Source organism: Mesoplodon mirus (genome assembly GCF_964341445.2).
Source record: "Mesoplodon mirus genome assembly, chromosome: 6".
Lineage (NCBI taxonomy): Eukaryota > Metazoa > Chordata > Mammalia > Artiodactyla > Ziphiidae > Mesoplodon > Mesoplodon mirus.
This window is the reverse complement of record NC_138982.1, coordinates 86,317,605-86,344,659: the sequence shown is the minus strand read 5'-3', so window position 1 is coordinate 86,344,659 and position 27,055 is coordinate 86,317,605. Positions and strand designations below refer to the sequence as shown.

Sequence of the window (27,055 nt, the reverse complement as noted above, 5' to 3'; positions counted from 1 at the left end):
AAATCCTTTTTGTTTTGTTTTACTCTGAGGTTGTTAGTCTCAGTTAAAACCTGACCCCCTCTGGGAAACCTTTCCTGTTGCCTATGCTCTGATCTATTCTAGGGCAGTACTCCTTCCTGTGTCCTTTAGAACATTATCAAAGCCACTATTGTTAATTGCTTGTCTTCTTTACCTTTATTCACTTGAAGACTGACCCTATAACTTATCTAGGTCTTAGACCCCTGGGTATACTGAGTGCCTAGCATTCAGTTCATTAAACAATGAAAAACAAAACCCAGGACACACACACACACACACACACACACAAATAAGCAAAAAGATGAAAAAGAAGGATTTTGTAGTTGACTGTGCACACATTTTGGTCCTTGCAGGTGGCTTGTCTTCCCCTTACATTATGTGCAGGTCGCCATGAAAAAGGGCTTCCCACAATAAGGAGAGTCCTGAATTGACTGGTTTGTTCCCCAGAGTTCATAAATCCATCAAGAAATATATATATTTATACACACACACACATGCACACACACATACACAGACACATACACATTATGAAATAACATGAATATATTTGGAAGTCATGGAGAGTACAGTAGGCAATGTCTCAAAAATGAAGCATATATTTATATTTATATTACTTTACATTTTATATTTAGTAATTTTATTCCCTTTCTAACCCTAATACATTATATACCCTAATATAAATTTCATGAAAGTAGAAACTTTATTCATCACTCTATCCCTAGTTCCTAGAAGAAAGCATGGCACTAAATACGCAATAAATACATGTTAAAAAGAAGGGAAGGAAAGGAAAAAAGGATATAGAAGGTCTCACAACATTTCTCATATTGTTCTGGAAATAATAAAGGGGGAGGGTGTCTCCAATACTTTTCCAGGAAAACATGAATCATCAATGAAATTGCAAGCTCATCCTGTTCCTCAGACCAGCTACCAAATTCCTTTATGCACAAAATGTCTCTTCTAGCCTGCTGACACCAATTGCTGGCACTCATGGGACTTGGGAGCAGGGTACTAGGCAGGAGCAGCTCAAGTTCCTCCATATTTTGCCCTACCTGACAAGTAGGGAGGATGCTGCCACAGGCTTCAGCATTTCCTATAGGTGAGCTGCCCCAGAGGGGCAGTGGAAAAGGACATACAATTCTTCATAATGTTAGGAGCATTCACTTAACACATTTCTCTCCTCCTCTCAAAAGGAATCCTGGTAACAAATCACTGATTGATGATAAGAGAAATGGAATTAGAAGGTCCCCATGATACCTCCCATTCCAGACTTGGGGGATGTGGTCTTCTGTTGAGGGGAAGAAGGAGGAACCCACAATGGTTTCTTACGTTTTGCCACATCCAAATTGTAGTGTGGTCCTGTTAGGCAAAATTTCTACCAAGTATAAACTCATACTGATATAATACAATGGAAATCTTCAGTTTACTCAAGGGAAGATTATGTGGCAATTCATACTTACTCTAGTACAGAGAAGACAATATCCTAGTAGTAATAAATTATCCTAGAATATGCATTTTTTTCCGACAATGGACGGACTTGTTCTTTTTCATCTTTGTATCTCTAGTACCCAGATGCAACATATGACTTAGCACATAGTAGTTTTCAGAAAATGATAGCTAAAATATTTAAGAAAATCTTTCTGTAATGGTGAGATATGGCTTGAAGGGTTCAAACAAATGCAGAATGTTCTTCTAAGCTTGATCTTTCCAGTCTCATGAGCAGGCAATCATCACTTATTATTGAATATGCATTAGTGTTTTGGTCAGTGTTAATATAATAGGCCCTCATCAACTATGGTGTGGAAATCCTACCATTTTACGTTCATATACTAGAAATTTTAAAGTCATGATATTGAAATAGTGGTTTTCAAACTTTAGTGTACATAACTAACCTAGGTAGCTTCCTAAATTGCAGAGCCTCAGACTCTATTCTCATAGCTTCTAATTCAGAAATTCTGGAATGGGGCCCAGGGATCTTCATTTTGACAACCATCCTAGGTAACTCTGATACAGGTGGTCCTTGGACTACTTACTATGGATTGGGCTACAAAGGTAATGTGAAAAGAAATCTTTATGCTTCACCTTTTCAACATGGAGAAAAGACTAGCTTATTCAATGAGACTTAACCATCAAAATTACCTGTGGAAAGACCAGGCAGTTTGCTAAGACTTTTGAAAATGAACGAAGGGAGGATGCAAGGGCAAAGACCATCATATTCAAGACAGAAAGGGTCCTTTTTACAACTTCACAAAGACTGACAGTGTGCTTAAAGTAAAAGTAGGAGAAGAATGGCAGCAGTGCAGCAATGTTTCATTAACAATTTAGGGAAGCAATGTTGATTCAACAGATTTATTTGATAAAATGTGTTTTAATAGCTATTCTAAAAGTGGATGCCTTCTAAATCTTTGACTTACTGTTAAACTATATATGTATATATATATTTACATGAAATAATTTTTAAAATTTCCTCCTTAAATCCCTATTTTCCATAATATCTTGGTCTTGCCAATGTAATTGCACTAATTAAAGCTTCCCCCTCCTCCACCCAAGAAACTTCTCCCCTGGGAGTGAAAAGAGATTACTGCAGTGTACTCCTCCAGACATGTCCCATAGAAGGTATAGCTGCTGATTCTGTCCTGACCTCTAGGTCTCTGCAGCCTATAATTATTTTCAATGGGAGTTATCTTAGCACTGAGTTCGCTAAATATTCAGAGTCTTCAAGAACCTTAGCAATGAATGATGGAAGTTTTAAAATTATTCTTATGAATGTTGTAAATTGCATAACTTGTCATGGTTTTCTCTTTGACTTGACTGCATGAAAGTTTAAAGGCAAATGTATAGCACTTCACCAAATGTAGTTTGTGTACCGACTTCACTCTTGACTCCTTTTTATATCTTTGCTCTTATTTATTGTTTTGGTTTTTTTTTTTTTGTTTGCCTTTCTTATCTAGTTTTAATTCATGTATTTCACTGTATTACTTGTTTCTTTTTCTTGTTTTTCTTGTTTTTTCTTGTTTCATTTTAATTCCCTTTTTGGAACTAGGTGGCAGAAATAAATGAGGAAAACAAAACAATACAAAAAGTGTGTGTGTGTGTGTGTGTGTGTATTAGATATATATATATCAAACTCACCTAAAATATAAAATAAAAACTAATCTCCTAAAATAATGGAAATATTTTGTAGTCTTTGGGCTAATAGATTCATTTTATTATTTGCAGGACTGCAGTTTAGGGAGGCATAAAATTAAAATACCACTATGAGAATAGCCATATGAAATTGAACATAGGTATTTTCGGCACCAGATCATTAATTCTGACATCCTTCAGTTCTGAAAGCCAACTATAGCTGTGTTAAAATCTGTGCCTTCAGTCTTTTAGACTGACTGTATAAAAAAAAAACAAAAAAACCCGACCAACTCCTAGGCTTAATCAGTCTAACAAAGTGTGCAATTCTAAAAATATTTATTCTTTTAAAAATCATATATGTGTGCATATATTATTATTATATTATTATATATGCATATATTATTTTACTTATATGTATTTTGCATACATATATATGTATATATCTTAGAATTTTCAACCAAACTCTTCAGTCCTTTGACTCCATTATTATTTTCTCTTAAATAATTTTCATTAAGCAACAAAGAGTGATAAGTCATCTCAACAATGAAAGCTTATATTCAAGCTGGGTTTAGTCTATTTTCTGCATTTCCTCTGATAATGATCCAGCTAGTCTCAGACTGATTCTAGTAACAACTCAGGTTAAGTTAGAAGAACCCTAATTGGGCACTAGACATCTTAACAAGGATACTCGTGTTAATTTGTCCTTATCTAAGCACCTTGGGCTGAAATATTATTGTGTTTGGGACCCAAATATGACTTTTGTTCTTGTATTAATTTCTGGATCTCATATCCTTTCAGATACCAAAGGAACATAGTACCATGCTGGAATAATGCCAAGTTATGCTTGTTTTTTTTCTTTTTCCCCCCATCATGGGCAACCAATAGTTGATTCATACTTCCATTACATCACAGCTGGATTACAGATGTGCTCTTTAGTCTGACCTCCGCATGTCTCTTGCAACTCATTTGTAGATAGTCCAGAAGCTAGCAGCTGGATTTCATTTTTGTTCCAGCAGTCACCATTTTATAATGTTTCTCCAATTCACTGTGAGTTTCACTATTGACAAGTCAATCCAAAACTCCAAAAGGCATTTAAACATAGTGAGTTAAATCAGAGAGAAAATACTACTATTAACTTGACATAGGTTCATGTCACTCAACTACATTTTGCCACCACTCCCCATACATCAAAAGAGTGTAATGGTACAGGTCTCCCACAGAAGACTAATGAAATACTTAGCAAAAGTAAGTGGTTGCAAAAAACTTTTTAAAATATAAGTGCTGTATTTTTTTTAAATCTTGCATAGAACTCTGGTTCAATTTTTGAGCCTTTCCAAGTCCTCATAATTCTGTGGTATTCATAATAAAGCAGGCAGATGGTTTAGTCTTTGAACATATGCTTTAAATGCCCCCTTTGAAAATAATGGGCCAAATTGTGCCCTCAAATAGTCACAAAAAACTTTAAGGAGGCTGCCTCTTGAAATCTGAGGACAGAATGTTATCCAGTGGGAATTAAACCTTTAAAAAATATATTTTTAAAACTTTCTTCTGAGCTCTATTCTACATATTAAGGGAAGCCATTTTTTAATAAAATAGGATATAGTAAGGAAAAATCTTAACCAGCACAATATTGCATGGTTCAAGGAACAGATAAGAAGGTAAAATATGTTTTTTATATTTATATTTTAAAATCCTGATTGTCTAAAACCTTATGAGAGTTGTCTGATTTAATTTTTGAGTGATTGCCAGACTTTCCATTTTTATTATTATTCCTATTATTATTACTATCATGTAGATGTTTTATTGTTAAAGCACTTTGCAATTATTAATTAATTTAGTTTAAATTATGTTTATGTCTTTGTTTTAAATCCATGTTATTCATAGTTATTATAATCCTAAAATGCTATTTCGCCAGCCAATTACTCTCATTTCAAAAACAGTTTGTTGTTGATGAAAGCACATTTTCACAGAATATGAAATTCATCCTCAGTGGATATATGTGTTTTGATAATATTGTTCACATAACCTAGCTGTACTTAGCAGTATACCTCTGTTTCTATATGTCAACATTTCATACATAGAATGAGCCTTCATTTCCACACTCATATTTTTATGTATTTAAATTTGCTTTTGAAAAAGTCTCTAATCTAGTCTCACTTATCTTACAATGTCCACAGAACTCAGTAGTTTGATTAATACGTCAGCTAAAAAGACCACACAATTGACAATAAGGACACTTTGGTTATTGCAGAAGCCCGGAGTTTAAGGAACTATTCCAGAACTGTAACGTCCCTTTAGAAACTCTGAACAAGGACCAGTTCGGTGCTAATGTAAAACAGAGTTTACTTTGAAAAATAAACGCAATAGTTGTACCCAAATGTGTTCAGGACACTGTTAAGACAGGTCACAATTAACAATATTGAGAATAACTGAAGAGCCTTAAATCAAGCGATAATTTCATACAAATACCCACAAATATCTGAGCAAAGTTTGTAACTATTTTTTGGGGCAAAACATTAACATACTCTTCTGCTAATAAAGACACAAAGTAACTCTGAGAAAACCTCCCTCCTCATTTCTCTAACTTTCACAATAAATGCAGCACTGAAACTGAATTCTCTCAGTCAACGTAGAAATATGTCGAGCAGTATTCCAATAAACAACAAATTGATTTTTAAAAAAACCACCAGATTAAAAATTTCCCCCTTTCTCTTGCTTCGCTTTGTTGTTTCACTTTGCATGCACACACAATCACACTTACCTGCACAAGTCTGAAACATCAGCCTATGTAATTTTTTTGAAATGTACTCTGTACCGATGCATTTTTCTGTGTTTCTTTCTAACCCTCGGGAATGTTAAGAATTTAGGAAGAGAGCCACAGCTTAAGAGAGCAATTATTTGCCAGTAAATACTCAATTTGCTTGTCCTGTGATTTTTCTTCTAACTTGCATATTCAATAATCCGTCCCTGACTGCGTCACGAGCACAAAAAGTCTTTTCTCCAAAGGAGAACACTTTCGCCAATCAACCTTCAGCCATGCCAGGGCACAGCTCGTCAGGGTGATTTGTTAGCTTTAATTAATAATTCCTCACGCTGGCCACTTTAACAAATAATGCGGTGAGACTGGGACGCTAGATGGCTATGATTCAGGCCAATAAAACTACAGTGGAAAAGAGGTGGGGAGGGGTGGGGGGGAATTCAGATGCCGTTTATAAACACCTCTAATCATACTCTTTCAGTTTACAATATAGAGGACATCTCTGCTGAATTACCATGTTATGTCCACCAATTTGTATTCAGATGGGAGCCATATGTTCCTCCACTTTATCTGCTAAGGCCTCCTCGGTGCCAACACAGTTATCGGGCAGACAACATTTACAAAAGCGGTCTCTAGCCTCCAGATTGCAAAAGTTTACTGCAGGGTGAAGTTGAGAAATCAGACATATACGGCACTTCTCAGTGAGCCTATGTAACGACTGAGAGACTCTACAGAGGTAAGAATTATGGGTGTCAGATTTGCTCTCATCCGCTGTCTGATACTGGGCATTTCATTTAGTCTTTTTTTTTTTTTTTTTTTTAAATCTCATACCTCATCTTCAAAACAGTTAACAATAATGGCTGATTTATTCATGCATTCCACAAACATTTACTGAGTCCCAACTATATGCCAAGCACTGTATTAAATGCTGAGAACTGCTTTTGAAAGTAAGACTTTTCCAGTTAACTGACACAATCCATGTATTTATTATATAACATAAGATTATGTACTTGAACAAAGCCACCAAACAGGCAGCGTGTGAATAAAACTAAGGATTCATAACACTGTATGGTCCAGTCAAACAATCAGTACTTGACAGCACACTTGAGTCCATGTGCAAAAGTGACGCTCGAAGTAAAAACAAAGAATAAGAAAAGGTAAAAAAAAAAAAAAAATTTGTTTTCAAAGATTAGAAAGTTTCCCCCAAGGTGACTAGAACATTCGGAAATATATCAATCTATTCATAAGCAATATTAAAAGGTTCACAAGCACTTAAGGAACATGCAAAGTTATAGGACATTTTATTCATGCCTTGATCTAATGTGTATGTGTGTGTGTGTGTGTGTGTGTGTGACTGCAAGTTCATTAATTTATTGGGTATATATTTATTGAGCACCTACTCTATCCTAGGAACTGAATAATACTATGTATCAAGAGATAAATAAAGCACTATCCTCATCTTCAAGAAGCTCACAATTTAGCCACTAGATTCAAAAAGGGAAAATCTAAACAGAAAACGATTGGGTTGGCCAAAAAGTTCATTCTGGTTTTTCAGTGACATCTTACCAAAAAACCCAAACAAACTTTTTGGTCAACCCAATATAATACACTATAACAAAGGGAATGACATAAATATGCATAAAAGTATGAGGCAGGGCTTCTAGAAGTGATGCATGGACTGTTTCTAAAGGTAGAGTAGAAATATCATTGGTAGAAGAACATTCTAGAGAGAGGCAAATCTTTGAACTTTTATTAGAATTAGATTACCATTTAGAAACTATGGTATTTAAAGCATGATAAATTCAGGTACATAATGATAAACATTTCAGGATTTTAAAATGAATTTCTTAAGAAAAAAAGGCTCCCTAAACTGTGATATCTTGACATCACCAGAAAAGTAAGCAGTATCTCCAGAGTGTTTCAGTTGTCTTAGGCAAATAGGAAGCATTCACAACACATACTGACTTTTTGTTTTTTTCCAGCCCATCCATCTTCTTTCACTGTGTACATACTTGTAAAGCTTCTGTTTTCATTATGCCATAAGATAAATCATTTCTGCATGACCAATAAAGGAAGGGGAAAATCTATATCCATTTACTGGTCACACGTATAACTCTAGCCAGAGAGTACAGGCTATACAGTACTAAAGGTGAAAATGTTGAGGAAAAGAAATGATACCCCAATACCAAAAAAAAAGCTCTTTCAGAGCTAGGAAATGCTCCTGAAGATTGCATAGAGTTCTTAACGACATTAAACATTTTGTGTTATATTAAACTCAATAGTGAGGCAGCCGGCAGAATACTGCATTTACCATAAATCATTAACCACTAGCCAGTTTGAAGAACTGATACAATTTATTAATTTATTCAACAGATACATATTGAGCTCCTGAATGTACCAAGCACCTACCAGTTATGGTTTGATTTTTATTTCTGTAATACTCATATATAATAAGTTTACCATTTATTGAGTGCTTACTATATGCTAGGAACTGATCTAAGAACTTTACATATATTATCTCATTTAATCCTCACAATATTACAAAGCAGGTACTATTACCATCTCCATTTAATAGATTATGAAACTCACAAGTGGTGAATCTGGATATGCACTATGTGGATTCATTCTAAACAATGAGACCAGTGCCACTAACACCCACCAAAAATCAGTTCCATTACTTTATAGTTACCTAGTCACATATAATATTTATGTTATTGTTTTTAACCTAGCAAAATTAAGGTAGTTTTGAGGTTAATTTGAGAATTGAGCTAAACTTCTATATTTAATGAGAGGCATGTCTCATAAAATACGACTGGAAAATAGCATTTATGGTATCAACAGGCTAGCACTTGGGACAAACTGGCAACTAGCTTGAGTTGGGCATGTTTTAGATAATAAAAACTAGCACCACAGAACCACATGCTACGGCAGCCCCCCTCTCCCTTATTAAAACTTCACAAACTCTTAGAAGGTAATTCAGAATCTTCTACACCTTTAGAAGCAGAATGAGACAGTGGTTTAAAAAGTGACAGGAAGACCTTGAGACAGAATGGCTTAGGTTTGAATCCTTGCTTGGACACTTATTAGCTGTGTGCCCTCCGTCAAATTAATTAGGTTCTCTGAGGCTCAATTCTCTTATCTCTAAAATTGTTTGCTGTGAAAATTAAAGGAGGTAATGTAGTAGGGTACAAAGCATAGAAATTAGCCCAGAATAGATGCACAATATATGGCATTTGAAGCATTCAGAGTTAAAGCTTATTATATACAACTAAAATTTACTGTTTCTGAGCCAAATGGCACATGTAATATGTAAGCCTGCCTTAGACAATAAATGTAAGTAAGCCTTAGCTAAAGCAAATTGGACTTGGTAGTCTGGTAGAATTTCCTTTGAGAATGTTAATAATATAGTTGAAATGGTTGTATTTAAGAAAACAGAGCTGACCCACAAAATAGAGAGAGATGACACAAGAATTTACCAGTTAATAATAGAAAAAAATATATCTTAATTTTCCAAGTGATTAATACAATGTTACATTTCATTTAGTGGAGATGTAAAAGCTTATTTGGGACTCACTGTGGAAGCCAGCACTCAGTACAGTCATAGGCTCTCCTCAGACAACCCGATGCTGCTAAGTTTGCTAACTACCAGCTAACTACCAGCATTCTCCAACTCCAGGCACCCTGATGCCCTTTCCACATACTTTCTTCTCACTTGACCTTGATTTAGACCAGCCATCTCCAGTTCTTGATCTAAAGTATAGAGCAAATATTAGTGGAACACACATTTACTGATGGCGATAAAGCTGGTTGTAGGTGAAATGGGGGTATTTCTTCATGGAGGGGGTCATTGGAGGGGCTTCACAAAGGCTCTTCTCATTTACTTGAATGTGTATGTAAGGTTTCTCCTTTGAGGATTCCTTTGGGATAAGGAACTGCCTGGACCTTCCATTATTGGTTCTTATTCGATGGCCTCTACCTGAGATCAGGAGATGGGGAAATCAGCAGACCAATTAATAAGCATAGGGATTTTCTGAGCCACAGTAGCCTGAGTGGGATTTCTTGGGCAGTCAGAGCTTTCTAGAATCTGCTTATTTCTCAGTTAGAAACCCTAATTGGTAGAAAGAAGACGTATGGAAGACTACTTCAAGTACTCTTTCCCTGGGATACCTAGATTGGTAACAATGACTTAGTAAAATTTTGGCCAGGTTGAGTCTCTCTTTCCTTATTAACTACCTGATTCTCCAGCCTTATTTAGGGAAATTTAATCTTCTGGTTAAAAATGATGACAAACAAACATTAGAACAGAAACAGTTCAAAGTTGATACTATTTTTTAATAACATTTTCTCAAATAAATTCCATATACTTTACAGTTTCCAAACTTATGCATTTTTATGTATGTACATAAATACCTAATACCTAAATATTTCATTAACTGACAACTGGATAATGATGGAGGGAAAGGGTGATTTAATTCCAGTTTCAAATTTAGAATTCTGTCTAAACAAGAATTTTAGAAGTATTTAGAAGTAAATTGTTAAGTGGTGATCAATATATTTGACTGTACTAGGTTGAGATTAAAACCTTAAATTTCTCAAAAGGTCCTTGTCCCTTGAGGCATTACTTTTTCAGTGAAAGTCTCCAACCTTTACAAATGTGAAAATTGGGATTCCCCAAAGGAGAAAAATATTTCTTGTCAGAAAACTAGTCATGGCTAGTTCACACAGTGAAGGAGTCCAAGACCTTGTCAGCTTTCCTGTGACCTTGCTATGTGATTTGCTACAAGTCATTTAATATCCCCTTATGTCTCAGTTTTCTGTCTCCTTATCTATGATACCTAAATGATATTATCAAGATAATGTGGAGAAAATATTGCTATCGTCTCATAGAGCATATGCTAAATTCCTAAATTTCAGAGTATCCAATGATACTACCAGTATCAAATGGGTAGAATGACACCAACACCCTGTATAATCTTAAGTAACATATTTAGTACCTCAGCTTTTCACTTTTTCAGCTATAAAATGGGTATTGTCATGTTTACATTTTTGTTCAAATACTGCATTAGAATAGAGACACTGTTGCATAATCTATTAAAACTTTTCAACAAAAATTTCATACAGTTTAAAAAATATGACCAATACAATCAAGTCACCAAAGCTGATTTTCAAATATTGATATATTAGAGGAATTGATCTGAAAATATCAAGGCATAAGATGAAGTAAATATTTCTAAGCATATTCAGATATTTATGAAGGGAGACTATTTCTAAGACTATTTTTATGGCGGCTCTAAGACCCTGGTAATGAGAAAGCCGAATCAGGGAAAGTGATTTTTAGCAGACTGTTGAATGATATATAAAATAAAATGTATTCACTAATGGGTTGGCAGAAATGTTATACATGAGCTTTTGGAACCAGAACTGCTTAAGTAGCTTTTCATATTTGGCAAAGCTGTGTTCCTGAAGTGTCCCCTCCCAACCTCCTCCCACCTCTCAGTTTTTTGTCCTATAGTGCCAGGTGGGAGTAATGAAAAAAGGGAGGGGCAAAACAAACAGAGACAGTCACAGTGGCAGGAGCCACTCCAAAGATCAAAGAGCCAATTTGGCTGTGGCTGCCAAAACTGGAACCACGGTGGGTGGCTCATCAGTATGGTACCCTGAGAACCACATAGGCCACTCCTGGTAGGTCAGCACCTATGGGCACAGGCCCCTCATCCAGCCAGGAAGGACTACCTGCTAAGAACTAAATGTGCACATTTCCTTTCCCACTCACAGCATTTGACTTCAACACAGTTCTGCACTACCATTATGTTTGTTGAATGATCTCAGTGTGATAGACACCATACAAAAGGATAAGTATGTTCTACTCAGATTTCACACCTTACAGAATTCTAAGGAGAACTCTGATTTTCCTATACTAATGGGTAAACTCCTGGGTAACTAGTAGACAGGATAATACAATTTCTAATATTTTAATCAGATATATAGCTTTAAATTTCATATCTGTCATGAGAAAATAATACATTAATATCTCTATTACCCAGCCTTCTCATATTCACCTATAACTAAATCTCGATTTAACATGGTCATGAACCCAGAAAAGAGAAAATAGAGTCCTTGAGAAACTAAAAAAAAAAAAAAAAAAAAAAAAAAAAAAAGCCATAAAGTACACATGATTGTCCAAACTTATCTTTATTCATCAGCGAGACTTTAACTTGGAACCTATGTATTCTTCCTTACTACATAGTAGCATTAGTTATCTGCGACCTCCATTCATGTTAGATGGAAAGATGAGATACTTCCAGAAGAAAGCACAATGGGAACTGTAAGAAATGATCACTCTGTGTCTCAGAATGAAGAGGAAGAAAGGAGTAGGGGAGAGATGAAGTATCCAAGGCTGAGAACTATGTACAGTTTGCAAACATACCTATAATTGTGTCCTACAGAAATCAGTGTGGTAGAGCTCTACACAAAAAAATATTTATATTTGTTATGGGTTGAATTATATCCCCTCAAAATTCATATGTTGAAGTTCTAACCCCCAATAACTCAGAATGTGACTTTATTTGGAAATAGGGTCATTGCAGATACAATTAGTTAAGATGAGGTCATACTGGAGTAGAATGGACCCCAATCCAATATGATTGGTGTCTTTATAAAAAGTGGGATTTTGGACACACATATCCACATGGGGAGAACACTATCTGAAGATGATGACAGAAATCAGAGAGATACTTCTACAGGCCAAAGAACACCAAAGATTGCCAGCAAACAATCAGAAGTTAGAAAAGAAGGATGGTACAGATTTCTTCTCACAACCCTCAGAAGAAACCAACCCTGCTGATTCTACCTGCCAGAACTATGACACTGTACATTTCTGTTGTTTAAGGCATCCTGTTTATGGTACTTTGTTACAGTAGCCCTAGGAAACTAATACAGTAATGATGATCACAGAATCATTATATAAAGATTAACTCATGTTTGCAACACTTTGTTTAAGAAGGTTGAAAAATATAAGATTCACTTCAGGAAAAGTGTCATTGATATGCTTTAAATAAATAAACCATTCGATGTCTCAGTGATATCTAGATGACCAATATATATGAAACGTACAGTTTTCAATTTTTGCTAATGCAACGAGATATTGCCACCTTTACTGAAAAGATAAAGTGATATGTACTCTTCAGAAGATATCAAAGAGCCCCCAACCTCTAAGAAAAGCATTTTGACTAGCAAGGCAGATAAATATGAATTTATTTTTGCTTATTTGTTTAAAATACATACATAGCCTAATGAGGTTGGGATGGTTACCAAAATAAATTGTTGGTAGAGAAGAGGATGGCTACTTAGAAGAGAACAATTAAGAAATGGGATTTGAGTCTAGGTCAAAACTAGGAGATGTTTGTCCAGATGAGAAGTTACAGACAATTCTAAGTATAAGGAATACAGGGGGAAAGTAAGAACACTGAGGCAAAGCAAGAGAAAGAAGGAAAGGGTGAAACAGTAGTGGAGGAAAAATGAGACAGAGTAGCTGGTATTGAGAGCAAGACAATCTGAACTGGGCACAGAAAAGGAAAAAAGTCCTGCAGATGTTAAGAAAGACAAGAGAGGGTAGCATTCCTGTGTTCTGAACAAAAAAAGAGAGTTAAAAACATCTAGTGCAAGAATTAAGCTCTCTTTAAAACTAGTGCTCTGAATGCTTTTGTGCGAAAAAGAAAGACTGTACCTTGATATTTCTTTAAAGATTCAATAGTGGAATGGAAACCTTTTTTTCTTTAAGTGTAAGCTAAGCAGTTATGGCAGGTAGGTCAAGGAAGAAATACTTCATGGAACAGGAAGCCATAACTTTATACAATGTGTTCTCTGGAGAATTTACCAAAATAAATAAATAAATAAATAAATAAATAAATAAATAAAATAAAATACAAAATAGTCCCACAAAGTTTGTTTTGTTAAGTAGCTTTAAAATCCTACTTTCCTAATTGTTATTAACATTTTATTCAGCCAATTATCAACTTAATCTGGGGAAAGAAAAATCAACTTGACTTTTTGACAGCCAAGTCAATCCAACTGGAAAATTCTAATCCTACAAGAATAGGGCATAGGGAAAACTCTGCATAACAACATTTTCAACTGTCAACAGAAATCCATAATATTATAATCATCTTTTTCTTCCTTTCCCAAACTCATTCTCTCTAAAAAAATTGATGATGATATAATGATATTCTTGGGTAAAATGAAAAAGTGAAGATAGCCATTCATTCTTTATGGTAATAGGAAGTTCTTGCTCAAGATGGTAGAAATTGTAATCTTTTTTTTATCCTTCATAGAAGTTAGAGATGGCCTTCTCCATGTCCCTAAAACAACTCAATTATACCACTAAATAGAAGACTTACAGTTTAATTTCATCTATTTTCTATGTTAACAATTCACAAGTCAATTTATTTATTCATTGGGGGAAATTTTAGCTTAGATGATGATATTTAAGTAGGGAGCTAAAACGTTGAAAAAGAAAGTGATGGATTTTTTTTTTACAGGTATTACTTTTTCTTTCTACTGATTTCTAAATGATTTCTGCTATAGAACTGACTTCTACAGAGCACTACTGCTTCTGGTAGATGGGAAATAATGCTCTCAAAACTGAGATAGTAGTAAAATGAATAAATTCAGATCAATGGAAAAGGAAATGAGAAGGGAATGAGGAAAGGGTTATTGCTACAGCATTAAAAAAATATATTCTTTGACGCTTACTGAAAATAATGCTTGCTTAATCTTTCTCCTCTGAAGAGGAGTAATTGAATAAAAAAAAGAAAAAGGAAGGGAGGAGGGAGAGAAGGAGGGAAGAAAAGAAGGAAGGAAGGGAAGGACGGAAGGAAAAGCAAGAAAACAATTGATCGATTGAGCATAAAAGCAATAAAGTAAGAAGGTGAGAAAGTAGGAAAGAAAGAGAGAAAGCCATTATAGAGGTACTCTCTCATCCCCTTCCCACTGGTTGTCCCTCTGATCTTTTTTTACCTATTATTTACTCCAACTCAAATGTTTGGGACACAACTGCGATAGTTGAAAAGGGAGTGGGGAAGGAAAATTACTCCCTTTAATTGATGCTCACTTAGGTACCAATCTGTAATTCAGCAGCTCCAAGTGCTTTTAAGCTCATGTATCCCTCTGAGAATAAATAAAATCCATGAACCTCTCTAAGGAAGAAAGAAAGGGCACATCTACCAACACATACAAATTAGGTGTTGCATACTTTAAAAATATGCATACACATACATATGAAGCATATTTGCACGCATTTTCAAAAGGCCCATATAAACTCTAAACTGATCCCTGCACTCTCTAACCATCCATTAGCTCAGTGTAAAGAACTATTGGCTCTAGAATCTGAACCAAGCCAAAATAAATAGATGAGGGTAGGGACTTGGAGAAATGGAAATGGGATATAAAACAAACAAACAAACAATAAACACATGCATAAAAAAGTGTCCCTTGTCTCCAAGTCAACCCTTAAGCTTCTGACTCTTTTCATTGGTTTTGGAACTTATGACTAATGAACTATTTAATTAACAAAAATAAAATATATAGCCAGATATATAATATTTTAGTGATTCTGCATGTTTTTAATCAGTAATTTTACATTCCTCCCTGTTAATTGTCTTTGATAGTGCACTGACATCTAATACTGTCCTGATTTTGAATATTAGCCCTAACAATTACAATAACATTGAAAACCAACACTACTTACTATTGTGAATAGCAACTCATCAGACACATAAGAAATGACATGGAGGGGTTCCCTGGTGGTGCAGTGGTTGAGAGTCTGCCTGCCGATGCAGGGGACACGGGTTCATGCCCCAGTCCAGGAAGACCCCACGTGCCACGGAGCGGCTGGGCCCGTGAGCCATGGCCACTGAGCCTGTGCGTCCAGAGCCTGTGCTTCACAATGGGAGAGGCCACAACAGTGAGAGGCCCGCGTACCGCAAAAAAAAAAAAAAGAAATGACATGGAGACTTGGCAACAGATATGAAAAAAATCAAATAATGAATAATAAATTAATTTCAACATTTTAACTAGACTGCATATATTTGAGGACACAGACGATGCCTCGTGTAATAATGAGAATTATTTCTATTTATTTAAAACATAATTTTTTCATAGTATTTCACAATCTTTAAAGGACTTAAGGTATCTTTATTTCATCTGATTTAGACATCAATTCTGGAAAGTAAATGGGAGAGATACTATCTTTATCCTACAACTGAGGAAACAGGCTATATGTGATTAATTGACATGCTTAATATCATATATCTAACATGTGATGAGGTAAAGATGGGAATTCAGGAATTTTGATAAGTTTCCCAGTAATTTTTCTGCTATCCTATACTGCACTCAAAAAATGTTCATTACACATAACTTATTTAGGCACTTAGTATTTAGTAGTGGCACATGTTGACAAATAATTTATAAATCGAATCAACGTAAATACAGGAACAGCATAGTAGAACATATTTTGAGAAAAAAATATAAATACACATTATCTACCTTCAACTATCCTTCCTATTAGTTGATAAGTGGTTGGTTACTTACATTGGATTTATTAAATTAGAAGTAAAAACTGACTTTAAAAATATATTAGTATATTTTCATTCTTCCATCTTTAAATAGAGTCCAAAATTTAGTTATTGTTAAAGTTTTACAATTTGATTGTCTTTATATTCCCTGTTTTCACTTGGGAAATTAGTCTTTTAGCTGGAAAATTCTCCTTCCTATTTTTTATTTTAATCTGAGATATATAGCCATATTTTAAAACAAATAAGATGGCAGATTGCTAGGATGGGCTAATTTCTTACCTGAAGAAAGGGTATAACAAATTACAATCTAGTGGATTTACCTGTTTTTATCCCTAAATGTCCAAAGCAATGCTTATATCCCAGACATCAGAACCCACCTTGAGCAAAACTGTGAAATGTAGATGAAATTTGTCCCCAGTTCCTATTCCTTATCTCCCTTTGACCTTACTTCCTTTTGACCTTAGCCCTTCCTTCAACCTTACCAAAAGATTTATTTCTGGTCCCTTTTCCCTGGGGCACTAGAAACTTCCAGTTTAATTTCAGCTGTAAACTGAGGTCCTCAGTCAACTCGGATTCCTCCTACTGCATCCTTAGCCCACCTTGTTAACCCCTCCATCAGAATGCTGCCATCTATCTGACCAATTTCACTATGCCTTATGTCATGCCTTCACTCACCACATCATGCTCTCTTAGGCGCCAGTGAGAGACTTGAGATTTTCCTATTTCCTGGCAGGTTATAACTGCATTTATCTCAGCCCTCCATGTAAATCATCTCTACTGATATTTTAGTAATCCCATTTCAGGTTTATTCAATCTTGGCTTACTTCCCTTTCCCAGTTGGGCTACCACTATGGTTCTAGCATGTTCTGGGGAGAATAAAATGGTGTCAATGAATAAAATCTGTCATCATAAGCCTGAAAACTTCCAGTCTAGCTCAGGCTCTAATGATCAACATGGTTTTTTCCTGTGCCCTAGTTGTTCTATTTATCAAGTGAGAAAAAATACTTTTTACCATGAGATATATGAGGATGAACGTTTAAGTTTTTTAGGAGAAAACCTACTAATAGATTTTGTAAGTATTCATACTGCCTTTCCTTCTGTTTCTAGAGCAAAAAAAGAACACTCAGAGTACTCCAAAAATAAATATTGGAAGTGACCCATTATTCTAGAATTCATCTGCCGTAGGCAAAATAATTGCATCCCAAAAGTGTCCACTCTCTAAAACCTAGAACCTTTAGTACATGGCAAAATGTTATGTTACATGGAAAAGGAACTAGGTGAGGCAGTTAAAGTTATGGACCTTAAAACAGAAAGGTGTCCTAGATTATCCAGGTGGGCCAATCTAATTACCTCAATAGCAGAGAACTTTTTCTGGCTGGAATTTGGAAAAGAGACGTGGTATAAGGGGAAGTCAGAGAAATTCCAATGGTGATAATGATGTGAAGTACTCTTGTCTGCACAGAGATATAGGGGCCCATGTGCAAAAAGCTGAGGATGGCCTCCAACTGACAGCCAACAAAAGAATGGAGATTTAGTCCCATAACCACAAGGAACTGAATGAGTCTGGAAGCAGATTCTTCCCAGAGCCTCCAGTTAAGAACCTGGCAGTATGATACAAGTTTGGTCTTGTGAAACCTGGAGCAGACGAATCAGTTGAGCCAACCCAAACTTCTGATATGCATAACTATGAAATAATAAATTTGTGGTGTTATAAGCTGGTAAATTTGTAGTCATTTGTTACAGCAGCAATAGAAATATAATATACCATTCCAGTTCAGTGGCCAATAGGTACAATAGTTTAAAATTATATGGTAAGGAGTTGGAACAGGAATCAATATCATGAAAACAGAAAGTTCTTGGTACTACAAACACATTTTTCCCTTGATTTTCCTTCTTTCAGTCATATCCCCAGAGAAACAAAGGACTAAAGGACAAAGATCATGAGGAGTGTATATCTACTTAAATGCAAAGTGTCTTCACCAAGGAGCTTCAGAAATATGCCTTTTTGTCACAGGTAAGAATACTATACCAATAGTGCTACAATACTCACACCAACTAAATCCATTGTCTTGAAAACGAAAAAGAAAAATCTGAGAATAGTTCAAAGGATTATAAAGATATGATAATAATGGCCGTTTAAGAGAAAATGAAGGCAGAATCCAAGCAAACGTACTCAGAATTCACAGATCATATGTGTACTAGGGTGTGTTTTCCCCACTATATAAGTTGTCTTATAACCATAGATTTAAAGAAAATTATTTTCAAAATTACAATTATGTATTTTTATATGGCATCAGAGCTATTTTTCAAATGTAGCTTCCAAACAATTTTCTTTCTTATTCACATTTTTTTGCATAGCCAGATTCTGGCCTTGACAGAACAAAACAATATTGGAGGAAAGGCAGCAATTTCCAATGATTTTTCAGCATGGAAGGTCTAGAGAACTTGACTTTTGAAGATATACTCAAGTTCAGAACCTAAAAGTTTTTGAGGTATAACAACTTGCTGAAAATGGATACTTTTATAATCGACTAGAAATGATTCTCACAGTAAAGGGTAAATGCTCAGCAAGTTGTACATATTCTACTTTATATCACAGTATGAAATAATACAAATGAAAAAAGGAAGAAAAACAAATGTAGTGATTAAAAATTCTTGTAGAAACAGGATAAATGCAATTAACTTTTTTTTCTGTAGAGACAGGAAATACATGAGGTAAAAATTTCTAACACCACACTTTGCAGCTTTCCTTTTGTGTTGCACGAGGCCACAACAGGAAGTATAGCTCTAATGGCTTGGTTAAGAACTGTGCAGGATGAAGACCATGTGAGAAAAAATACTCACCTTTCTCTTCTTTTGAACACTACATTCTGTTTACTACAGGTCTCTGAAAACTTATTAAAAACTTTGGTCATTTTATAAGGAGATATCATAATCTTGAGGGACTTTGAGTCTCAGGCACAGCAAAGTAATCCCCATTTTATATCTGTCCCAATTTAGTATTTCCAAAGGGGGCGGATAATAATAAATCCCACCAACTCTCTTTTTTAGGGCTATTCGGATACTAAATAAACCAGGAACATTTTAAAATGCAATCTCAGAAAAATCTGCTTTGCTTAACCTTCTCTCTGTCTTTAAAAAATAAGAAAGGCATGATGTTCTTTTTTTTGTTAATTAATTCATTTTAGACAATTCCTTAAATTTTCATTTTAATAAATTTTTGTGTGGGTGCATTAATTACTTTCAAAGACAGCTTTACAACTGTTACCTATTAAAACCCTTTGTTAGTGAATAAAAAAAAAAAAAAAGAAAGAAAAGAAAAAGAAAAAAAACTTCCAGCATGCGCCCTCCCTTCTCCATTCTGAGCAGGTCCTTGCTATCAACTGCTGGAGTATGCTTGCTTTGCACCTAGAGCTATAATTATTTTGCTTTAATTTTACAAAACCTTTTGTTCCATTCCCACGAGCCCACCTGATCCTTATATTACACTCGCTCTATTAAAACACTCATGCAGAACAAAGCATGGCTGTACTGATTCATAAGTAACTTTTTTTCCTCAGAAAAATGCCACTGGCTAGGGATCGGGACATAGTCCTGGGCTTCACCTTCCTCTGCCAATTTTCACGTGTTAGAGAAAAAAAAAATATGTTGTTTCAGAGTGTCGTATTCTTCCCAAACGTCCTTTCTTTGTCCCGGTGGCTTTTTGTGCGTTTTAAAAAATATTTTGTTATCCATAATTTTAATCTGCCGCAATATAAGTGATACATTGTTAAGGATGGTGGGTATATTAAAGGATTGTAATCATGTTGAAATTTCTTTTATTCATATGGTTAGGATCTTTTAAAAATCACTTTTCTCTCCTTACTCCACTCCTTTTCCTTGAGATCTTGCAACACATGTGGGCTACTGGCAGAAAAAATTGCAGTGACTCATCAGGAGAATTGTTTGTTTGCTCTGAGGAGCACCCTGAGGACCCTCTGGGCTGCACACGGAGCCCTTTGATCCTAGGAAATTTATTTCTTCCAGATGTTTTCCCCACAGCCACCTTTCTGCAATGTCCCTCTTCATTAGGTAGCCTGAGGATAAACACTCAAGACCCACTGCTACAGCATACAGTTTTCCTGAATGGAGTGTGACAGGGAGTTGACATTTGATTGAGTCGTTGGATTCCCCTTGCCTTAGGCACAATGATGGAGGAAGGTTAACACTGAGGAAGGCAGAACTGGCTCTCGTCAGGCAAATGTCCTTAGAATTAAGATGGAAATTATGTGAATCAGGCCAAAAAACACACAAAAAAAACACAAATCTGCAGCCCATTGCTCATGAACTTAGCCTTATCCAATCTTATAAAATCTTAATGCTTGGATTTGTCATGTGACTTGCCCACTTGTTCAACCTAAAGTATAAAGAGTGAATAGGAAAGTGAAGTCGTTGGACATCTCTTGCATTTTCTCGGTCTGGCTGAGTGTGCTAGTAGAAATGAAGGGAGGACAAGGCAGGAGAGGGAGAATAGGTGCATAGAGAAAAATGGTCTGCTAGGCTAAATAAGCCTCCCTCTGCACAAATGATAGCCACATCCTGATCCCTGGAACCTGTGTTTGTTACCTTATATGAAAAAAAGGACTATGCAGATATAATTAAGTTAAGGATTTTAAGATGGGGAGACTGTCCTGGGTTATCTAGATGTGCCCTAAATGCAATCAGAGGTATCCTTATAAGAGGGAGATTTCACGCAGACACAGGGGGACAAGTTAATTGGCCATGAAAGCAGAGATTGAAGTGATACAGCCACAAACCAAGAAATGTTGACAGTCACCAGAGGCTGCAAAAGGCAAGGAAACACATTCTCTCCAGAAAGAACAAAGCCCTGGCAACACCTTGATCTCAGCCCATTGATACTGGTTTTGGACTTCTGACCTCCAGAATTGTGAGAGAAGAAGTTCCTGATATATTAAGTCACCTAGTTTGTAGTAATTATGTTATGCTGTCACAGGAAACTAATATAGATGGTAACTGCTTCAAGACTCCATTGTTCAGCACATTCCTGAAATCATCAAAGTCTCAGGTTGAAGGAGGAGTGGAAAATAGGGTGCTAAGATTTGACAAAATTCTTTGTGGAGATACTGGAGTTCTTAACAGCATTTGTGACCTACAGCACATTGAGAGTGAAAATAAACAGAGAAAAGAGAGTACAAGAGGTCACTTAACAGATTTTACAGATTGCAAGTGTAAATGCTCCAATTTTCTAATACTAGTTTGCATATTTTATGAAGTAGGACAAATCTATTATATTTTCCCTTTAAAATAAACATTTATATATAATGTATTACCAGTCATTTACCCCCTAAATTATCAGTATAATATAATGAACTACAGCAACAATTGATTTGGCATATACATATCAATATTATATTTGGCATGTATAGTCTATGCTATAAAAGTGAAGATCTGTCTGCACTTGAGGTAACTTTCTGTTAGCTATTCAAAGGACAGTCAATTTTAAAGATTAACTCAGATAATTTGGAACCAAAACCCAAGAATTCTTAGATAGATGCATTAAAATAATAACAAATCTAGAAAAGTCCAATAGCAAAATGACTATTATGTGACCAAACTGCTCAGTTTATCACTTTCCCTAGATCATTAAAAATCTATAGCAGCTGCATCATTTAAAAGGACAAGGAAGACTCTTCAATTCCCATGCTTCTTTTCAGCTATTGGGTTTTTCAACAACCAAACCATTAATCTTCATAAACAACATGAGGTCAGTAGACCTAGACCACTAATATAGATGAAGAAATAGAAGATCTGGAGAGCCTAAAGAGATTCTAGATCAATCAGCAAATGATAAGGACTGAGAAAATCAAGCAGAAATGTTGACTCTATTCTCTAGTACCTTTGTAAAGCAAATAGAGATCTAGAGATCGAGTTGTCCTTTTGAAGATAACACTCCAATGACAAAAATATATAAAAGATGGTCATTTATTTTTTGCTACTTTCATGTAACTACCACTGAGTATTCATTTGAAAGTAGGTTTAAAAACAGAAAAACATAATACTCTATCTTTTAACAAAATAAACAGATAATAAACTGATGATTAATACAATTAACACACTGAAAAAAGATATCCCAAGTTATTCAAAGTACCAGGAGGCTAAAGAAACTGGTAGTTGTCCCCATGAGCCTACATTTGGGGAAGCACGAATAATGAGAATCTCCTTGCATTCCTTCTCCACTTCCCACCATGACCAGCTGTATCCTGACCTGAGGCAGTTCAAGCTCTCAGGACTTCAGAGATTCACTATCTGGAGTGAAGAGCGATCAATGCAAATTCCACCTTCATACTCCCACGTCTCATTGTTTTATTTATTTTAGCACTATGTACACCTTATCTTTGGAAGGTCAGAATGCATATCTTTGCTTTGAGTGTGGTACAGGTGCACCATATACTTATAATTGCTCTTTACTCATTTATTAACCCTTCCAACAACTCAGGAGGCAATTGTTAACATTTGCATTTATCACCATCCCACTTGTTTCTACAAGTTCCTAAAGGGCAGGGAATATGTTTTTCTTTCAACTAGCTTCCCTTAGCTCTACATCACGTAGTTAATTCTTAAGGAGTAACCAGCTGATATGTAACTCAAGGCACAGGAGAATGGGTGGCCAGGATCAATGCGGATTGGTCCATTTGACTTTGCAAACTTTGTAGTAAATCATTGTTTGCTGAAGAGATAAACAATAAAAGAATTTTTTAAAAATCCTAATACAAAAGTACCTTAACTCCTTTAGCATAGGTTATGATCCTGAAGGTTAATAATATGTACTGTTCCATAACAAATACACTGAGCCATAACAAATATAGTAGGGTGAGTTTAGTATAATATAGTTGGCTGTGATGGAGAAATGGTTGAGATGAATGGAGCTTTAAAAATCAAGAGTCAAGGACATTTGGGAAGATATAAGATGTAATTGGGTACCTTTTAAATGAACAAGGACTTGTCTCCAGCATTTTAATTATCATGTTTCTGGGACTTGAATTAAAGTCCCAGGTTACCAGTTACTTAGTATAAGTTTTCCAATAAACACCTTTTGATTATGCATTTAGATCTTCAAAGTGGGTGGACTTACACAGCCCTCCCTACACAGGCAAATTACGTACGTAAAAAATGTAAAGTTAATATTTCTTTCTTTGATGCAGTTTAGTGAATTTTTAAAAATCTGTAACGAATAAAACCAGACTTTAAATTCTGGATAAAAATGTTCTACATCAATGACTCTCATGATGTTTCTTGGTTACAGATTACTGTATGTTAGTTTTCTTAATAAAATGGTATCTCCATCAAATACATAGATAGATCATAGAGTCTTCCCATAGGAACCTTTTAAGATCATCTAATCCAATTGCTTATTTTACAGATGAAGAAACAATATGTGAGTGTTTTAATAAAGCATACTTTACTATTTGCATTGAGACAAAAAGGATGTTACATGAAGATAGAAACAGAAGAGAATTAAAAGTAGAAGGTTGATGGAGGAGAAGAAAAAGAAAAGAGAAGAGCTTTTTCAGTGGAGTAGAGCACTAAGCAGAGATGCACTTTCTAATATGCAGCCACATCTTTGCTGGCTTAAATAGTACAAAGATGGTGGCATCCATATTTTAAAGAATTGCTTAGATTATTAACATATAAACAGTTTAGACAGATTTACCTCTAGGAAATCACATAACTTATCACAAATAAACAAACATGTTCTGTATTTCTAACATGGTAACTGTCCATTCATTTATTCTGCATATCACCTCGCACTTCCTCAGCATATATGCAAATTGAAGGGAAATACAAAGAGCATTATTAAAATCTATTTTAGGACAAAGATTATCCCCCCACAAACAGAAAATGTGAATACTTTTTAGAGTTATATAAAAATAAGTTCTGATTTGGATACTTGCTACTAGGAACTACGTGAACTTGTTAAAAGTGTAAGGCTGTGGAATCAGATTCCCTGGGACTGAATATTGACCTTGCCACTTAGTTGACTTTGGGCAAATTTATTCCTCTCTGTGCCTCAATTTCACACCAGTAAAATTAGATAACAATAGTGACTATTTAAAAGAGCAGTAGTGAGGGTGGAATAATAGAACTTTACATATAACTCTCTTAGAACAGGAACTGGCACATAGTAATTACTCAATAAATAGCTGTTACTACTAATATGTACAAGCCTGTTAAACACTTTCAGGGGGTAAGGGTATTCTCATTAATGAGACTTGTTTAAGTATTCTGTCTTTCAATTTGTGGCCTAATTTAATTCATATCAATATTCCACCTCAGCATGAATAATGTAGTATGAGGAAAAGCCTCAGTTTGGTTTACTTAGATGTGTTTGAGACAGGGATTATCATCCTTTTAAAAGGAATAAACTAAAAGGCTGCATCTGGGTCTGACTTAAAGCAACTGAGAGGTAAGTCTTAAAAGGCAAAGGAGAAAATGAGAGAGCAGGAGATGCTTAGCAGGATGCATATATTGTCTGATGCTGTGGGGAACATGAGAGAACACTCTAAGAGGAAAGTGAAGGTGCAAATGCCCCCCTTATATGACCCCACTGTCTCTTATGCATGTCTCAAAGTCATTAACCTTCTACTATGTAATTATTTGTTTATTTTTTTCTCCGATTGTACAGTGATCCGCTTGAGGACAAAATTGTTCCATTCATTTTTGTTCAACAGTTGCTCAGTAAAATATTCACTGAATAAATGAGAACTAGTTAACTAATAACAACTACTACAATGGGGGAGGCTAGTTAGCAGTCCCTAAAAGAAGAGCTAAGACTCTCATAGACACTCCTATTCAATGGAGGGAAATGTTGAGGTAGAAGTGACTGGCCATGGATCTGTGATCTCCGTGCTGGGGATAAATGCTCTCAGTAAGAATAAAATATTTTTGAAGTCTTAACGTGTGTAAGTTTTGTGAGTTTTTTCCCACAAATTTCTTAAAAAAAATCACAAATATTTGAGAATCTACTATGCAGTACTTTACAAGGCAGAAGAACTAACTGCAGTGTGGGGAGCAAATGTAATCAGACTAATAAACCATGGCAGAAATATGAAAGTAAATTCAACAAGAGATCCAGACAATGTGTTGTGGAAGATCAGAGAATAAGTAAGTACTTATAGCTGGGGAAATAAAGGTAATTTTAGTAGAGAGGGTAATATCTCAATCCTGATGCAAATACTTAATATAAATCTGTGAAAACAGAGCATTATATCTTTAATTTGGAAATTGATTGATGTGCAGATATTAGTGGAAATATCTGTGAATGAATGATATAAACATCAAAGGCATTCCTCTGTATTTGTATGAAACTCAAAGTATTAATATATAGTTCATGGCTATTAGTTGATATATATGTCGCTGAAATGGCAATAAGTCTTAGTAAATAAAATAATAATAGTGCCCCTTGGAAAATTCATCCATTTGTGAATATTCATTCATTCAACCTAATGTGAGGACCTACTTCAACTCAGATTTTGAACTGTGCTGAGTACATTGGATAACATGTGTGGTCAAGATGAAATAGGTGTTCTGTCCAAGAAGTAGATTCAGACAATTAAATTAATAACTATAACATGATGTATTTTATGTTAGATGAAGACGTGGATGTTATGGGAATGCATATTTGTAAGCTATTTTACTTTAACTCATTCCAGAAATATGGCAGAACTATATTTGGACAAATATAAAATGCTAGTGGTTTTTATTGACCTTGAATTTCTTCTGATTTGGTCTCGTTTAAATCTACAGAGTAGGTGGCCACAAGTGGGTCTTTAGCACGCTGCTTCCTACTCAAAATTTTGCCTTTTGAACAACCTATCTAATTATGGATATACTGAGCAGAAACAAATTTATTTTCTTAATTTCTTTAAGACTCAACATGGCAGCATTTTTCCTACCTCAGGGTTTTGGTGTTTTTTTTTCCCGTTAAGGTACATCTTTTATCATAAACAATAGCAATCTCAGGAAGATGACTGTGATAATGTCTGAAACAGAAAAAAATCTGCTTTCTTTTGTGAGATTATATCTACAGGCCTGCGAAAAGTAAAATCTTGCTTGGACCAGTAAATTGAACAAACATAACACAGGAGTCACAGAGGAAGCAATTACAGGCAACACCTATTCTTATCATTTTAATAAGTAAAGGTTTGAACTGGTCTTTTTGTTGCGATTCTTCTTCAAATCCAAGCCATAACCTATTCCCTATACCAAATATTTCCCCCCAAATTGTCAACCATACAGTAAGTCTGTCTTAGAAACCAAAATTCTGGATTTATTAAAGCAGAAAACATACTGCTTTCCTTCATTTCAACTCTGAGGAAGGAATAAAACTGTATTTTTCTTTTTCTTTGCATGAAAAGTATAGTTAACTAGAGCTGCCACAGTCTAGAGAACTAACAGAGTAAAATACTAAATGATCCAATACATAGGGCATTTGTCTCCCTGGATTTCATCTAGTTCAGCATCATGGCTTTGTAGTCTAAGCAACAGATGAAGAGCCTCAATAAACTGGGCAAATAATGTCTTGTGT

At 35.2% G+C, this 27,055-nt stretch overlaps 1 protein-coding gene across 9 annotated transcripts in view; it reads right to left on the bottom strand.

The window, feature by feature from the left end:
- ZBTB20 (zinc finger and BTB domain containing 20) overlaps nt 1–27,055 on the bottom strand; it is an 825,027-nt gene that overhangs the window by 432,363 nt on the left and 365,609 nt on the right. The window contains exon 1 of one of the 9 annotated variants that reach the window (XM_082624277.1): nt 5,903–6,185. The exons of the other annotated variants lie outside the window; for them this stretch is intronic. The gene's annotated coding sequence lies outside the window, so the exon portion shown is untranslated. Of the gene's footprint in view, nt 1–5,902; nt 6,186–27,055 lie in introns of those variants that run through there. 9 annotated transcript variants of the gene reach the window in all.